The sequence below is a fragment of the Hyla sarda genome, chromosome 6 (assembly GCF_029499605.1).
Source record: "Hyla sarda isolate aHylSar1 chromosome 6, aHylSar1.hap1, whole genome shotgun sequence".
Classification (NCBI taxonomy): domain Eukaryota; kingdom Metazoa; phylum Chordata; class Amphibia; order Anura; family Hylidae; genus Hyla; species Hyla sarda.
Window position 1 is genome coordinate 119,433,037 of NC_079194.1, and position 16,598 is coordinate 119,449,634.

Sequence of the window (16,598 nt, forward strand, 5' to 3'; positions counted from 1 at the left end):
TGTTTCGTACCAAATTAAAGGGGCTGTCTAGTATTTTTTTTTTCTTTTGAATGTGGCCATGTTAGGCTAAAAAAATAATAAAATCAATACTTACCTGCTATGAAACCCCCCCACCCTATCGAGGCTGTTCCAACAGTGCCCGGTCCCTGCTGTCTACCACTTTCTGCTCTTCTCTTGACATAAGAAAGTGCCTGCTCAGCCAATTACTTTGATTCATTTATTGATTCACTGGGCATTTCCCTGTGAGCAGAGACTGGACACCATAAAGCCAGGTTCACACTGTGGAATCTCCGACAGGACATATTCTGAATTAGCCAGCAATAGCAGAAATGTATTCTGCATGGATTCCGCTGAAAGACTAAGCAAGAAGGGGTTTTGGAAAGCGGAATTTCAGCATTGGAACCCACCCTAAGAAGGGATGGGTGGGGAGTTGCAGCAGGTTACTACAATTTTTTTATTTGCCGTATTTTTTGCCATATAAGATGCTCCAGCATATAAGACGCACCCAATTTTAAAGTATGTAAATCTAGAAAAAAAAAGATTCTGAACCAAATACAATGTAAAGTATTTAGACAGCCGTTGGCTGTCCGGGCATGCCGGGAGTTGTAGTTTTGCAACATCTGGAGGTCCGCAGGTTGAAGACCACTGGTATAGGAGGCAGTACTCTCATGTCCCCGCCGCTCCGGACCCGACACCGCTCGTCACCGCTGCCCTAGATGTCACCCTCCATCGCTGTCGCTGCGTCCCCGGGGTGTCCCTGTCGCTCCGGAACGTCTCTGCTTCCCGGGATCCTCGCTCTCCGTCGCAGCCATCACATTGCTACGCACGCCGCTCCTATTGGATGATGGGATGGCATGCGCGACGACGTGATGACGGCGAAGGAGAGCGCCGGCCATGCAGGGGATCCCGGCACAGAGCAGTCATTCGCCGATCGGACACCGAGGAGGCAGGTCCCTCCCGGTGTCCTCTAAGCTGTTCGGGACGCCGCGATTTCACCGCGGCGGTCCCGAACATGCCGACTGAGCAGCTGGGTTAGTTTCACTTTCGATTCAAACGCGGTGGTCAGCTTTGATCGCCGTGTCTGAAGGGTTAATACAGGGCATCACCACGATCGGTGATGTCCTGTATTAGCCGCGGGTCCCGGCCGTTGATGGCCGCAGGGACCGCCGCGGTATTTGCCGTATAAGATGCACCAACAGGGACCGCAGTGATATGACAGGGTTTTAATGTGTGTTTGCCATATAAGACGCACCAACTCCCCCCCCCCCCCCCCCCCCCCCAGTTTTGGGGAAGAAAAAGTGTGTCTTATACGGTATTTTTAATTCTTATGCAGTATTTTTAATCCAGTCTAAATTATTCTATGCTTTGTTCACACACAGAATTTTGATATATATATATATATATATTTTTTTTTTTTCTGTGTCATTTTTACCCCTGGTTTACGCTAAAAATACTGACAAAAATACTATAATTATACTATAAATCACTGAAAAACCCCTGTGAGCCATCGGTGGAGGTTTAAGCACTGTTGCTTTATAGTTCTGGGGTCCTGGGACTAAATCTGACTCAGTGCAACATCTGCCCTTAGTTTATATGTTCTTACCATGTGTGATGGGAAATTCAGATTGCAAGCCCATTAATATAAAGGGATAATACTAGAATAGATGCTAAAAGTAGGAACATACCTATCATGTATGCATCTCTATTGTTTTGCATTTTCTTTTCTATTTTTTATTATCCCATATTAAAAATAAAGTCTCCTATTTATTTATTTATTTTTTTATAAAATATTCCACCTACCGCAGCTTAAGTGTTAAATTCTCAACTGGTTTTGTCTTAACGATATTAGATTTTAAAAGTATTTCTCTTTAAGGGAGAACAAATTATTAGGAGTCTTTTTTTTTCTTTACAAACAAACCTGGAGAGAGAGCTTTATGGAGATTATAAATAAAAATGAGTGGTACTGAATTGTAACGCACTGTCTTATCCCACTATACTTCCGTCTTTACAAATACAGTCAGGGGATTATGCAACGGTTTCTCTGGGAGTTCTGTCTGAAATCCTGCAGCAGGAATACAGCAGATATTTTTTATACCAGAGACACTTCTTATAATGCAGTATACAGACATCTACACCAGTGTGCCCATATTCTTTATCCAGCCAACATGAAAATACTCTGACATCTTGGCATAGGCTGCCACGTGTCGTGATCTTGCAGTCCCGACTGTACTATATCAGGCACTTTCTAATACAACTGTATACAAAAAAGTGGTGAGGTATAGACCGGCACTGCTGATGGTCCGGAAAAGTGCAAGAGCAGGGGAATAACTTCGACTATAGGTGGTGCTCAATCAGCAGAGCGAAAGTGAAACTTCAATAGTGCAATAAAGGAATAATGAGATGGCACTCACCGAAGTTGTGATTTCTTATCCTTTATTCATAAGACATAAAAGGCAGAGGTATGGTGTCAGACAGGTGAGCTGGCTAGGACGCCGGGAACCTCCGCGTCCACGCGGAGGTTCCCGGCGTCCTAGCCAGCTCACCTGTCTGACACCTTACCTCTGCCTTTTATGTCTTATGAATAAAGGATAAGAAATCACGACTTCGGTGAGTGCCGTCTCATTATTTCTTTATTGTATACAAAAAAGGCATAGTGTGCAAAAAAATTTTTTTTATTACTTTTTTTTTATAAGTCAACATACTTGGAACATATAGAACTGTATAGGTATCTTGCATAGTCTGGCAATATGAATGTTATTACAGAAAGTGTTGTGACTTTACATACTAGTCATTCTAACAGAAAGGCCCCTTTCACACTACCATTGTCACCCTGCAAAAACTCCCGTTATGAACTCCCGTCTGAAAGTCCCTAATACGGCCGTCAAAAAATCCCATTCATGTCAATGGGATTTTTTGACCTTCCTGCAGAACCAGTTATGTCGCGTTATGACTAACGTTCGTTATTTTTGATGGCACAAAAGACGGTGCATGCAGTAATTTTTGTCTCATCAAAACTAACGGTGGACTAACGGCCATTAAAATTTTTATACTGAAGTCTATGGGTGACGGATGTTCACAATTGCCCGTTATTTTAATGTCCGTTATGATCCATTATTTGTACTGCGCATGCTCAGAACACGGAAATAAAATAACGGACATAAATTAACGTGCTATAACGGATTAAATAACGGGTGATAACGGATGGAACATGTCTGTTATTTTGACAGAATGCCCGTTACAATATTCATTCGATAGCATCCGTTATGTTCAGTTATTTTGTCTATTTTTTTCATGACCTCTTTCAGCAGAAAAACGTCTGTTAAAATGCAGGGACATGACGGTAGTGTGAAAGAAGCCTAACCTTACTTTATCATTGCTTGAATATCATATTGGAAACGTTTGTAGTTGTGACCTCTGTCCATCTACTTCCATATATTCTGCAAGAAAAGAAAACATATTTTAAGTATATCAACTAAATATTATATTATTGTATCATATATATGCAATGTCATCTCGTGTGTCACTGTTCTCAGGTAATCGTACATTTCTAGGCCTAACAAAACCCTCATCAAGTGCGGAGGCAGAAGAGTTAACACCTTCATGGAAACATCTCTTGCCCAATCCAGATGACATCACTGATTATTAACTCTTTTCACTGTCGGTCCAGGGGTTAAAATGATATTTGTGCCCTGATTATTCAGCTGCTCAATAAAAAGTAAGCATGTGTTAAATATTATTTCAGGGGGGGAAAACACAAGATTATCATCAGCTCCTATGTAATGTGATCATACTTGTAATGTTTGAAGTGAAAGACATTAGTTGGGCGGGGGGAAGTGAACACCAGTATTGTTTAAGCGGTAATACTTGAGGTACACATAGGGTTAATGTGATCATTAACCCAATCATGACCAGAATATCTGTCAACATTGTGATACATAATCATACAAACTATCTGCCTTGAATGGGCCTTACATTTATAATAATAATAATAATATATATATATATATATATATATATATATATATTATTACTCTACTATGAATGAGAGCTATGATGTTAATTTGAACATAACTATCATTATTATGTATACATATGGTCACATTACCATTGCATTGCAACTATTTACAGTAACCAGACATATACAAACAGTGCAGAACACATAAGAGGGCAGACGCAAACATTGTAAACTAGATTGTACTGGAGTACAGTGTACAGTCTCCATTCAGTACATTGTCCAGCAGTCTACACAAATGTACATAAAAATAACATTCAACAATGCATAAGTCCTTGTGATTGTACACATGCATGTAAGACATTAATGGAATACTTTGACAGCAGTGGTCTCCAAACTGTAGACCTCTAGATGTACCACTGCTTTATAATATATATATATATATATTGTCACGATGCCGGCTGGCAGGTAGTGGATCCTCTGTGCCAGAGAGGGATTGGCGTGGACCGTGCTAGTGGACCGGTTCTAAGCCACTACTGGTTTTCACCAGAGCCCGCCGCAAAGCGGGATGGTCTTGCTGCGGCGGTAGTGACCAGGTCGTATCCACTAGCAACGGCTCACCTCTCTGGCTGCTGAAGATAGGCGCGGTACAAGGGAGTAGGCAAAAGCAAGGTCGGACGTAGCAGAAGGTCGGGGCAGGCAGCAAGGATCGTAGTCAGGGGCAACGGCAGAAGGTCTGGAAACACAGGCAAGGAACACACAAGGAACGCTTTCACTGGCACTAAGGCAACAAGATCCGGCAAGGGAGTGCAGGGGAAGTGAGGTGATATAGGGAAGTGCACAGGTGAACACACTGATTGGAACCACTGCGCCAATCAGCGGCGCAGTGGCCCTTTAAATCGCAGAGACCCGGCGCGCGCGCGCCCTAGGGAGCGGGGCCGCGCGCGCCGGGACAGAACAGACGGAGAGCGAGTCAGGTAGGGGAGCCGGGGTGCGCATCGCGAGCGGGCGCTACCCGCATCGCGAATCGCATCCCGGCTGGCAGCGGAATCGCAGCGCCCCGGGTCAGAGGACGTGACCGGAGCGCTGCCGAGGGGAGAGTGAAGCGAGCGCTCCGGGGAGGAGCGGGGACCCGGAGCGCTCGGCGTAACAGTACCCCCCCCCTTGGGTCTCCCCCTCTTCTTAGAGCCTGAGAACCTGAGGAGCAGACTTTTGTCTAGGATGTTGTCCTCAGGTTCCCAGGATCTCTCTTCAGGACCACAACCCTCCCAGTCCACTAAAAAAAAATTTTTCCCTCTGACCTTTTTGGCAGCTAAAATTTCTTTGACCGAGAAGATGTCCGAGGAGCCGGAAACAGGAGTGGGAGGAACAGATTTGGGAGAAAAACGGTTGAGGATGAGTGGTTTGAGAAGAGAGACGTGAAAGGCATTAGGGATACGAAGAGAGGGAGGAAGAAGAAGTTTATAAGAGACAGGATTAATTTGACACAAAATTTTGAAAGGACCAAGATAGCGTGGTCCCAACTTGTAGCTAGGGACACGGAAGCGGACATATTTAGCGGAGAGCCATACCTTGTCTCCAGGGGAAAAAACGGGGGGAGCTCTTCTTTTCTTATCCGCGAACTTCTTCATGCGTGATGAAGCCTGTAAGAGAGAATTTTGGGTCTCTCTCCATATGATGGAAAGGTCACGAGAAATTTCATCCACAGCGGGCAGACCAGAGGGCAAGGGAGTAGGGAGGGGGGGAAGAGGGTGACGGCCGTACACCACGAAAAATGGGGATTTGGAGGAAGACTCAGAGACCCTGAAGTTATACGAGAATTCGGCCCATGGGAGGAGATCTGCCCAGTCATCCTGGCGGGAGGAAACAAAATGTCGCAAATAATCACCCAAGATCTGGTTAATCCTTTCTACTTGTCCATTGGACTGGGGATGATATGCAGAAGAAAAATTTAATTTAATCTTGAGTTGTTTACAGAGAGCCCTCCAGAATTTAGACACGAATTGGACGCCTCTATCCGAGACAATCTGCGTAGGCAACCCGTGAAGACGAAAAATGTGTACAAAAAATTGTTTAGCCAACTGAGGCGCAGAAGGAAGACCAGGAAGAGGGATGAAATGTGCCATTTTGGAGAATCGATCAACGACCACCCAAATAACAGTGTTGCCACGGGAAGGGGGTAAATCAGTAATAAAATCCATACCAATCAGAGACCAAGGCTGTTCGGGGACAGGCAGAGGATGAAGAAAACCAGCGGGCTTCTGGCGAGGAGTCTTATCCCGGGCACAGATAGTGCAGGCTCGCACAAAGTCCACAACATCCGTCTCCAGAGTCGGCCACCAATAGAAGCGGGAGATGAGTTGCACAGATTTCTTGATACCCGCATGACCTGCGAGATGGGAGGAGTGACCCCATTTGAGGATTCCGAGGCGTTGGCGAGGAGAAACAAAGGTCTTTCCTGGAGGAGTCTGCCTGATGGAGGCAGGAGAAGTGGAGATCAGGCAGTCAGGTGGAATGATGTGTTGCGGAGAGAGTTCAACTTCTGAGGCATCCGAGGAACGAGAGAGAGCATCGGCCCTAATGTTCTTATCGGCAGGACGAAAGTGAATCTCAAAATTAAATCGGGCAAAAAACAGAGACCACCGGGCCTGGCGAGGATTCAGCCGTTGGGCAGACTGGAGGTAGGAGAGGTTCTTGTGGTCGGTGTAGATAATAACAGGAGAACTTGATCCCTCCAGCAGATGCCTCCATTCCTCAAGTGCTAATTTAATGGCTAGAAGCTCTCGATCCCCGATGGAGTAGTTCCTCTCCGCTGGAGAGAAGGTCCTAGAGAAAAAACCACAAGTGACAGCATGCCCGGAAGAATTTTTTTGTAGAAGGACAGCTCCAGCTCCCACTGAGGAGGCATCAACCTCCAATAGGAAGGGTTTGGAAGGGTCAGGTCTGGAGAGGACGGGAGCCGAAGAAAAGGCAGACTTGAGTCGTTTAAAGGCGTCTTCTGCTTGAGGGGGCCAGGACTTGGGATCAGCATTTTTTTTGGTTAAAGCCACGATAGGAGCCACAATGGTAGAAAAATGTGGAATAAATTGCCTGTAATAATTGGCGAACCCCAAAAAGCGTTGGATAGCACGGAGTCCGGAGGGGCGTGGCCAATCTAAGACGGCAGAGAGTTTGTCTGGATCCATCTGTAGTCCCTGGCCAGAGACCAAATATCCTAGAAAAGGAAGAGATTGGCATTCAAACAGACATTTCTCAATTTTGGCATAGAGTTGGTTGTCACGAAGTCTCTGAAGAACCATACGGACATGCTGGCGGTGTTCTTCTAGATTGGCAGAAAAAATTAGGATATCGTCCAGATATACAACAACACAGGAGTATAACAGATCACGAAAAATTTCATTGACAAAGTCTTGGAAGACGGCAGGGGCGTTGCACAGTCCAAAGGGCATGACTAGATACTCAAAGTGTCCATCTCTGGTGTTAAATGCCGTTTTCCACTCGTCCCCCTCTCTGATGCGGATGAGGTTATAGGCGCCTCTTAAGTCCAATTTAGTGAAGATGTGGGCACCTTGGAGGCGATCAAAGAGTTCAGAGATGAGGGGTAAGGGGTAGCGGTTCTTAACCGTGATTTTATTAAGACCGCGGTAGTCAATGCATGGACGTAGGGAGCCATCTTTTTTGGACACAAAGAAAAATCCGGCTCCGGCAGGAGAGGAGGATTTACGGATAAAGCCCTTTTTTAGATTCTCCTGGACGTATTCGGACATGGCAAGAGTCTCTGGGGCAGAGAGAGGATAAATTCTGCCCCGGGGTGGAGTAGTGCCCGGGAGGAGGTCGATAGGGCAATCATAAGGCCTGTGAGGAGGTAGAGTCTCAGCTTGTTTTTTGCAGAAAACATCCGCGAAGTCCATATAGGCCTTAGGGAGACCGGTTACTGGAGGAACCACAGAGTTACGGCAAGGGTTACTGGGAACCGGTTTTAGACAGTTCTTGGAACAAGAGGACCCCCAACTCTTGATCTCCCCAGTGGACCAATCCAGGGTAGGGGAATGAAGTTGAAGCCAGGGAAGTCCAAGGAGAATTTCCGAGGTGCAATTGGGGAGGACCAAAAGTTCAATCCTCTCATGATGAGATCCGATGCTCATAAGAAGGGGCTCCGTGCGGAAACGTATGGTACAGTCCAATCTTTCATTATTTACACAATTGATGTAGAGGGGTCTGGCGAGACTGGTCACCGGGATGTTGAACCTGTTGACGAGAGAGGCCAAAATAAAATTTCCTGCAGATCCAGAGTCCAAGAAGGCCACTGTAGAGAAGGAGAAGGCAGAGGCAGACATCCGCACAGGCACAGTAAGACGTGGAGAAGCAGAGTAGACATCAAGGACTGTCTCATCTTTGTGCGGAGTCAGCGTACGTCTTTCCAGGCGGGGAGGACGGATAGGACAATCTCTCAGGAAGTGTTCGGTACTAGCACAGTACAGGCAGAGGTTCTCCATACGGCGTCGTGTCCTCTCTTGAGGTGTCAGGCGAGACCGGTCGACCTGCATAGCCTCCACGGCGGGAGGCACAGGAACAGATTGCAGGGGACCAGAGGAGAGAGGAGCCGAGGAGAAGAAACGCCTCGTGCGAACAGAGTCCATATCTTGGCGGAGTTCCTGACGCCTTTCGGAAAAACGCATGTCAATGCGAGTGGCTAGGTGAATAAGTTCATGTAGATTAGCAGGAATTTCTTGTGCGGCCAGAACATCTTTAATGTTGCTGGATAGGCCTTTTTTGAAGGTCGCGCAGAGGGCCTCATTATTCCAGGACAATTCTGAAGCAAGAGTACGGAATTGTACGGCATACTCGCCAACGGAAGAATTACCCTGGACCAGGTTCAACAGGGCAGTCTCAGCAGAAGAGGCTCGGGCAGGTTCCTCAAAGACACTTCGGATTTCCGAGAAGAAGGAGTGTACAGAGGCAGTGACGGGGTCATTGCGGTCCCAGAGCGGTGTGGCCCATGACAGGGCTTTTCCGGACAGAAGGCAGACTACGAAAGCCACCTTAGACCTTTCAGTGGGAAACAGGTCCGACATCATCTCCAGATGCAGGGAACATTGGGAAAGAAAGCCACGGCAAAACTTAGAGTCCCCATCAAATTTATCCGGCAAGGATAAGCGTATCCCAGGAGCGGCCACTCGCTGCGGAGGAGGTGCAGGAGCTGGCGGAGGAGATGACTGCTGAAGCTGTGGTAGTAACTGTTGTAGCATAACGGTCAGTTGAGACAGCTGTTGGCCTTGTTGCGCTATCTGTTGTGACTGCTGGGCGACCACCGTGGTGAGGTCAGCGACAACTGGCAGAGGAACTTCAGCGGGATCCATGGCCGGATCTACTGTCACGATGCCGGCTGGCAGGTAGTGGATCCTCTGTGCCAGAGAGGGATTGGCGTGGACCGTGCTAGTGGACCGGTTCTAAGCCACTACTGGTTTTCACCAGAGCCCGCCGCAAAGCGGGATGGTCTTGCTGCGGCGGTAGTGACCAGGTCGTATCCACTAGCAACGGCTCACCTCTCTGGCTGCTGAAGATAGGCGCGGTACAAGGGAGTAGGCAAAAGCAAGGTCGGACGTAGCAGAAGGTCGGGGCAGGCAGCAAGGATCGTAGTCAGGGGCAACGGCAGAAGGTCTGGAAACACAGGCAAGGAACACACAAGGAACGCTTTCACTGGCACTAAGGCAACAAGATCCGGCAAGGGAGTGCAGGGGAAGTGAGGTGATATAGGGAAGTGCACAGGTGAACACACTGATTGGAACCACTGCGCCAATCAGCGGCGCAGTGGCCCTTTAAATCGCAGAGACCCGGCGCGCGCGCGCCCTAGGGAGCGGGGCCGCGCGCGCCGGGACAGAACAGACGGAGAGCGAGTCAGGTAGGGGAGCCGGGGTGCGCATCGCGAGCGGGCGCTACCCGCATCGCGAATCGCATCCCGGCTGGCAGCGGAATCGCAGCGCCCCGGGTCAGAGGACGTGACCGGAGCGCTGCCGAGGGGAGAGTGAAGCGAGCGCTCCGGGGAGGAGTGGGGACCCGGAGCGCTCGGCGTAACATATATATATATATATATATATATATATGTCGAAAATGGAGGATGGAGTCCAGCTCAGTTGAAAGTAAAATCCAATTTATTAGCAGACGAATGTAGGAACACAAAAGGTTACGCGTTTCAAGCGCTTGAAACGCGTAACCTTTTATGTTCCTGCATTCGTCTGCTAATAAATTGGATTTTACTTGCAACTGAGCTGGTCTCCATCCTCCATTTTCTACATTCTCTGCGGCGTTGTCTCTCTCTCTCTCTCTCTCTCTCTCTCTCTCTCTCTCTCTCTCTCTCTCTCTCTCTCTCTCTCTCTCTCTATATATATATATATATATATATATATATTCTACATAGATTTTTGTATGAATTCTGAATAATTATTTCAGACCCTAATTTCTTCTAGTGAGGTCCATCAGATTCCCATGGAGCTCTAGTATGTTTTACAGTAGCGTTGTGGCGTAGTGGTAATGGTGCGGACACTAACATTACCAAAAATCCCACAACCTTCAACAGAAGCCTAAAAATGCCTGCATGAACAGAGCTAAATAAACTATATCAAGGGTAGTAGATAGATATTAATCTTCTCCAATGTTCTTTTTCTGTTTACCAACTTTAAAGGGGTATTCCAGGCAAAACCTTTTTTATATATATATATATATATATATATATATATATATATATATATATATATATCAACTGGCTCCGGAAAGTTAAAAAGATTTGTAAATTACTTCTATTAAAAAATTTTAATCCAATAGTTATTATTATACTTAACTTCCAATAGTTATTAGCTTCACGGAGCTGTGCATGATGTCACGGAGCTGTGCATGATGGGAGAATATCCCCATAGGAACTGCACAGCTCCCGGGACATGAGTCATCAGAGAGCAGTTAGACAGAAAACAGCAACTCAACTTCAGAAGCTAATAACTATTGGAAGGATTAAGATTTTTTAATAGAAGTAATTTACAAATCTGTTTAACTTTCCGGAGCCAGTTGATATATAAAAAAAAGTTTTGGCCTGGAATACCCCTTTAAACTTTAGATTAAGGTATTACAAAACACCCACACTAGATGACTATCTCACTCTTAAAGGGGTACTCCGGCCCTAATACATCTTGTCCCCTATCCAAAGGATAGGGGATAAGATGTCTGATCGCGGGGGTCCTGCCACTGGGGACCCCCGCAATCTGCCATTGCGTACCAACCTTTGCGAGCTCTCCGCAGCACTGCAGGCTCCGAGTGTGTAGCGTGACGACCACGGAGCCGTCACGCCCCCTCCCGTAGACTTGCATTGAGGGGGTGGGGTGTGATGTCACACGGGGGGGTCTTGACGTCACGATACTCTGGCCCCCTGGTAGTCACGCGACACACCCGGAGCCTCCAGCGCTGCGGAGAGCTCACAAATGTGGGTGTGCAATGACAGATTGTGGGGTTCCTCAGCAGCAGAACCCCCACAATCAGATATCTTATCCTCTATCCTTTGGATAGGGGATAAGATATATTAGGGCCACAGTACCCCTTTAACCTGAGGTCGCCTGACATCACCGGAATAAATTATGTTAAGAATTCAATTCTTGAATTATATTTCTAAAGAACTAATATAATCCAAAGAGAAAGGTCAACTGAGTTTACAGAATTAAATCTACCCTAAAGATCAAATAATACATTATATGACTGATTTAAAGTTTTATATTTTATTGTCAAAGTATATACAGAAAAAATAAATAATACGGGGTGGGAAAAACTTTGTCTAGTCAGTAAGTAAAAAAAAAGGAAAGAGCTGTGTATAAACAGGTATGATGTATGCCGCCATATATACATATACAAGTCATAACACTACACACTGCCAAGTGATGGTTTTCCTGATACAAGTTGTCAGTGTAAAATAATCCACTCAAAATCAATAAAATGACTCTCTCTCCCACAATACAAGATGGTTGCACCTAATCATGTCTTCTGCTCAATTTAAGCAACTCAGGCTCCAAGGAAGACTTACAAAGGTATGGCTGACACTATTGGTTAACTACCAAAGACAAAGCAAGCCACTGTACCCATAATAGGGGTACTCTGGTGGAAAACTTTTATTTTTTTTTTTGTAAATCAACTGGTGCCAGAAAGTTAAACAGATTTGTAAATTACTTCCATAAAAAAAAAATCTTAATCCTTCCAGTACTTATTAGCTGCTGAATACTACAGAGTCAATTGTTTTCTTTTTGGAACAAAGTGCTCTCTGCTGAAACACGAGCACAGAGCTCTCTGCTGATATCATGACCACAGTGCTCTCTGCTGACATCTTTGTCCATTTTAGGAACTGACCAGAGCAGCATATGTTTGCTATGGGGATTTTCTCCTACTCTGGACAGTTCTTAAAATGATCAGAGATGTCAGCAGAGAGCACTGTGGTCATGATGTCAGCAGAGAGCTCTGTGTTCCAAAAAGAAAAGAATTTCCTCTGTAGTATTCAGCAGCTAATAAGTACTGGAAGGATTAAGATTTTTTAATAGAAGTAATTTACAAATCTGTTTAACTTTCTGGCACCAGTTGATTTAAAAAAAAAGTTTTCCACCGGAGTACCCCTTTAATTTTAAAGAGTAGTCACCAAAAATTGATGGGGTTAAGCAAACAAAGAAAGCAAGCTACATGCAGATGGTAACATTACCAAAAAGAAAACAGCTAATTCTTCTATAAAATATCAGTGGCTGGCAGCTAAATACAAAGCAAACAGCTGCTGACAGGCAATATTGTAATATATTGGGATGAACACAGCTGCCGTTATATGGTTTGTACATGGTATGATCTGGTCATCTGACAAGTCAACACAATAACTTGTCAATGCAGAAATGGAAAGTCAGGGATACATCTGTTTGGCCTTAATCTTTAAGGGTTTATTCAAGATACATTCAAGTCAATGAGTAGCAGAATATGCAGCAGATCCCGTACGTGTGACGTGTGAACATACCCTTAATCAGACTTGTCAATAGGTTTTTAGGATATGAAGTAAGAGCATGGCTGTATAAGGTTTTGACCCTGAATCCGTACATATGTCTCATTAGTTAATGAAATCCTCCAGTGTCAAGATATCAAAGTTTAAAAGATATGCAAATTAGGTTTTGGATCCCACTGAACACTCTCGCTGGATCCCAGCAAGGTTTGGCCCCTTTACCAGTTAGTACCTTCCTCCTCTACCTCCTGAATGACAGGAGAGGGACTAACTGGTGAAAGGACTAAACTGTGCTAGGCTCTAGGAGCTGAGTAGAATGCCTAGTGGGCTTCAAAGCCTTATTTTCCTATCTTTTTGGGGTACTCTGGTGGAAAAAAAATTCATATCAACTGGTGCCAGAAAGTTAAACAGATTTGTAAATTTCTTCTATAAAAAATCTTAACCCTTCCAACCTAATCAGCTGCTGTATACTACAGATATACTACAGAGAAATCTGTGAAGTTCTTTCCAGTCTGAACACAATGCTCTCTACTGACACCTCTGTCCTTGACAGGAACTGTCCAGAGCAGGAGAGGTTTTCTATGGGCATATGCTTCTAATCTGGATAGTTCCTGACCCAGACAGAGGTGTCAGCAGAGAGCACTGTGGTCAGACAGAAAAGAACAACATAACTTCCTCTGTACTATACAGCAGCTGCTAAGTACTGGAAGGATTAAGATTTTTAATTAGAAGTCATTTACAAATCTGTTTAACTTTCCGGCACTAGTCGATTTGAAATCATGTGTTTTCCACTTGTTTCCACCAGAGTTCCCTTTTAAACTCTTCAGGATCAAAAGCCCTGAATCTGGATCAATCTGGTCATATTTGACAGGGTAAAACAATTGTTTGGATGCCATAATGGTTGACCTGATTAAAATGAGGGTGAACTAACAGGTGGATCAAATGTTGCAGGACACCGTTCATCAATGTAATAGGATGCACACAATTATGCAGACATGTAGGAAAACAGAGGATGACTGAAGCAAACGGGAGTCTTCATAAACAAGTTTCCTAATCGTTCCTTAATTTAATTTGACACATTCTGTCCCAGACTCTTGTGATGTGCCATGTTTGTGTTGTGACATACAAATAAGAATGGCTCCATGCAGTTGTTCAATGCAATGCGTTTTCTAGGTTCAGAAAAGATGGCATATAAGTCGGGTATCACTATGGTACTATTTTATATTCATACTTAGCTTTTTCTTTAGCAGAGGCTCTATGCTATATGAGTGTGTCCCTGAAAAAATAAGTACAAGACACCCATGGCATCTCAGCTTGGAAACTACAATGGGATACAGAGTTTGATTTCACGGTCATATTCCAATGCAGCTTATGTATAGTGTAAAATACAGACTCCACATACGGATGTGTTCAGATATTTATATGGTGAACCTATTGGATTTTAAAGCCAAATTATTAAGTATTTTCTGTTTGTTTGTTGTTGTTTTTTTCTTTTTCTTATTTTCACCTAGACCCATGTTGATGTGACTCTATGTTCTTTTGATTACTATTTAGAAAACACAATCAAAAATATGGTGAAACAAAACATTCAGCCAAGATAGATAGATAAATAGACAGACAGACAGGTAGGTAGGTAGGTAGGTAGGAAGATAGATAGTATATACCGATACCACAAATAAGGACGATCCGTTTCAAACCTATTAAAAATAGAATAAATCTTATTATAACGTTAAAAGAAAAATACACCCAGCTGACAAAACAACAAATCACAGTTAATCAAATGAAAAGTTTTCTATACCCAACATAGTAGAGAAGCAATCTATATAATCATAGCGACCACCCACTTCCCTTTCACTTCTTTGGCTGCATTTATACATAGTATTTTGGTCAGTATTTGGTCCTCACTTTGGTTTGTATTTTTGCCAAAACCAGAAGTGGGTCCAAAACACAGTGAAGGGTTCAAATCTTTCTATTATAGTGGTTATCTCTACCGATTCCACGTCTGCTTTTGAAAAAAAAAAAAAAAAAAAATATATATATATATATATATATCTTTATTAGAAATGATGAATCAATAAAATATACATAAAATAAAGCTGGCACAGTATGATAGCAACATGATGACAATGACATAGTTACAAACCATGGAGATCGTAAAACGCAGCCTATCATAAACTCATAAGTAGAATACAAGTGTACAAAATAATCAGATAGGAAACATAAATAAAGAACAAGTACCCACAGATATAGAAACCTTACCCAGGTCAATGTCAGACCCCTCTGGGGTCTGACATTGACCTGGGTAAGGCTATATCTGTGGGTACTGGTTCTTTACTTATGTTTAGTTTCACAATGTTTTTATTGAATTTTATAAACATAAGAAATGTAACATATAACATATTATGACATCAGATGTGTCAGAGTTTACATATGAACATGCATAACAACCTTGACTGGTGGAGCATAATTGTTCATCCAAACAGTGTCATGCATATTCACAAAGGATCTATCAGGTCCAAAGGGACCTTAATTGAAATTTGAGAGCAAGAAAATAACAATAAGAAGGAAAACAATAAAACAATAAAATAGTGAGTCTCCATAACTTCTACAAAATCAATCAAAATTGCTGAATCAGGCAGTTGTCTGGTATTTGGTAGAATTCAGAATCGAGGTGTCACAAGGGTGTCACAAGGGTCAGCCGTCTTATACACTCGAAGAACCGCTCTTTTGTGTGTAGTAAGCTAAATTGTATCATAACTTAGTTTAGATAGTAAGGGTCTATGGGGGTTTACCAGTACCAGTACAGTGGGGTCTGACATTGACCTGGTTAAGGTTTCTATATCTGGGGGTACTGGTTCTTTACTTATGTTTCCTATCTGATTATTTTGTACACTTGTATTCTACTTATGAGTTTATGATAGGCTGCTTATTACGATCTCCATGGTTTGTAACTATGTAACAACCTTCCCCATGTCATTGTCATCCATGTTGCTATCATACTGTGCCAGCTTTATGTATATTTTATTGATTCATTATTTCTAATAAAGATTTTTTGCATTAATCTTTTGTAGCTCTTTATACCCTTTTTCTTTTGGTGTAGTGTATAATATATGGGTATTAGCACTAGATGTTCCCTGTAGTGGGGATCCCTATAGGATGATTCCCTTGGAGTACAGAAAAGAAAAAAAATAAATAAATAATAAAAAAAAAAAATATATATATATATATATATATATATAAATGAAGACCAAATACAAAGCAAAATACTACATCTGAAGTTTACTTTTTGAAATGGGTTCAAAATAGTTTAACATTTTTACAGATTTACAATTTTTGATATTGGTATTTGATGGATGTCAATGCTTAGGCTGGTGTGTATTTTTTGTAAACATAAGCCTATAGAACACGAATATACATGCATAAATAGGTGAGAGACAAAATATGCCCCCTTATTTGGTTTTTGTATGTAGATCTTTATGTTACTTCTTCAGATTTCCCAGTGTGCCTGCAATCCTTTCTAGTTTAAAAAAAAAAGCAGCCAGCACTAATCTGTTGAGACATCTTACTATAATGTTCTTGTTTGCTTCTCCTTCTTTGATGGAAGTTTACGGATTCTTGGAATTCTAATGGTTGTTGACA

The 16,598-nt window shown here is 43.4% G+C and overlaps 1 long non-coding RNA gene across 2 annotated transcripts in view; it reads right to left on the minus strand.

The window, feature by feature from the left end:
- Positions 1-219: 219 nt before the first annotated feature.
- Positions 220-16,598, minus strand: part of LOC130277608 (uncharacterized) — a 33,293-nt gene continuing 16,914 nt past the window's right edge. Inside the window, exons 2-3 of one of the 2 annotated variants that reach the window (XR_008845491.1) lie at positions 3,362-3,437; positions 220-350 (exon numbers count right to left, since the gene is read on the minus strand). This is a non-coding gene — a long non-coding RNA (uncharacterized LOC130277608). The remainder of the gene's footprint in view (positions 351-3,361; positions 3,438-16,598) is intronic. The other variant, XR_008845490.1, reaches the window with a different exon arrangement.